Raw genomic sequence first — 2,444 nt, forward strand, 5'->3', positions numbered from 1 at the left:
CCGCCTGAAATTTGAAGATGTGTAAACACGAGCACGTGGCTGTTGTTATCGCTCTATTTTGTCCAATAAAATCCAGGGGAAGGACGTTGGCACGTGGGAAAGGTGTGTGTGCTCGCGCGTGCGCGCGCGCGGCAGTGAACACCACGGACCGTTAATGACACTGGAAAGTTTTCTAAAAAAAAAAAAAAAGGGGGGGGGGTCAACTGTAATGATCCCGTCCTTGAGAGGTGACTGCGAACAGACGGTCTGTTGTGTGGAGTAGGGTTACCTTTATTTGTTTTTAACACATTCAAATAAGGACAAAAGAAGGCGTATAAAGCAAAATGTTCACGGGACAAGTTCATTATTAGCCTATTGTAGCATATTTACGTGACATGTTGTTTGAAATAGACAGATACTTTAATGTGATATTCTACAGTTGGCACGTGACAGTTGGAAAAGCACTGTTCAACTGATAAAATAAAACTGTATTTCATGAAACAGTCTGAAGGTGGAGCCAATTCCTGAGGTAGCTTGTTTTATGTACGGTATATTCCCTGTAAAGCATCATATGGTTTTTATATACATAATATCTCACATAATATACAACAATCAGGCTTAACATTATGACCACTGACAGGAGAAATAAACGACATTGACCATCTTGCCACAATTCAATGATCTGCTGGGCAACTTTGGGACCTGCCGTTCGTGTGGATCTTATTTATGTGTCACCCACCTAGACCAGACCAGGCGCTCTCATCCCATAGCATTGACACTCCTTGATGGCATCAGCCATCCCCAGCAGTATACAGCCTGACACAGACACACGCCCAAAAACGGTTAAGGAACAACTCAAAAAACATGAAAAACAGCACGAGGTGTTGACTTCCAAATTCACTTAATCTTAAACTCAAGTATCAGTGGGATGAACTGGAACAAGCCTGATCCAGAGAGGCCCCTCCCCTCGCCTCATGTCAGACACCGCAGGACAGAGGGCCCATGTCCGTTCTCTGATGAGCCGCAACTCTTTTGGAGGCACAAGGAAGACCTACACAATTAATAGGAAGGTGGTCATAATGTTATGCCTAATCAGTGGACTGTAAATATTTCATAATATACACTCACCTGCCACTCAATTAGGGTAAAAACCAGTGCATTAATATAACATTCCTACACCAAATATTCATGAGGAGTCTTTTGTTTCAACTGAGAAAGCTGTATCATTTGTATTTCGGAAGCTGCAGTTTGTAGTACTATTGAACTGTTTTGTGTATTTTAACAACCCATTTTATTCAGTGGGTTAGACATAACAGCAAACACCTTTGTGCTTAACTGAAACTGCTCCAAAAACAGTTGAATTACCAACTTTTATATACCGTTTTCAACATTGTTGAACAGTAATTTTAAGGCAAGACTGTTTCATTAGAGTAAATTAGTGTAATTAGTGTACCCAATTAACTGGAAAATGAGCTAATATAAAGTAAAATCTCACTCAAATCAACACCACAAATTTGTACCTCATGTAAATGTAGCATGTGTGCTCTATGTTGACTGTAATAAGGTATGTTTTTTTTTTTTATTATTCTCTCACTGTAAATCTGCTCCTTTAAACACTTCTGTCAAAATCAAAATAACATGTTTTCAAAAATTTTGGCATGTGACGACAATTACAGTAATGCTCCCAGCCTGTTCCCATGCCCCACAACATAACCCATAAGCCACAACCGCAGAGTTCTGTGTCCCGATAAAGGGGTTACCAGCATTTGAAGCTAAATGATTTACTTTCCCTCGTTTTGACCTAATACGTCAATGTTTCAGTTTTACGGAAAAGTTGATCATTAACTTCAGCGAATGCTGATTGCTCAAGTGGTCACATTTCCCTCTAAATGCTCGTTGCAGCCTCTCCGTTGGGAGTGTTACTCATTAACAATACTGGTCAAAAGTCAACAGTTTGCATCAGAATCGCTTTAACCTTTTATTCAACCAATGACAGTCGACCACTTCCCTCGAGTTATGCAGCTTACTTCAGCAGTTTTCATCTGTTAGACTTGGGGCTATTTATTGAATTGTGGTGAAAACGTGAATAGCGGAAGGAGAGGATCATGAGGTCAGGTTAATATAAATCCCCAGGGCTGACTCATGAGGTGTTTTACTGGGGAGTTGTTGATTTTTTTTTTTTTTATCCTCCCACGCTCAGCATCTCATAGATGAGAGAGTGATCATGCTGGGAATTTAAGTCAATATTAAAAAAAAAAAAAAGCCTAAGTGCTTTTAAGGATATATTGAACATTTTCTTTGTGGGTGCCCTATTTACATCCTGAACAAAGAGCACTGCTCATAGGTGAAACACACAATATGTTCCATAAGATGGCGCTCACACCCAATGGATTCAATGGAGACGGCTCAGAGTCTGTAATCCCTGAACATGTGTTTAACAGACTATTGATCCACTCCTTTTAGTG

This window comes from Mugil cephalus, chromosome 5 (genome assembly GCF_022458985.1).
Source record: "Mugil cephalus isolate CIBA_MC_2020 chromosome 5, CIBA_Mcephalus_1.1, whole genome shotgun sequence".
NCBI classification, from domain to species: domain Eukaryota; kingdom Metazoa; phylum Chordata; class Actinopteri; order Mugiliformes; family Mugilidae; genus Mugil; species Mugil cephalus.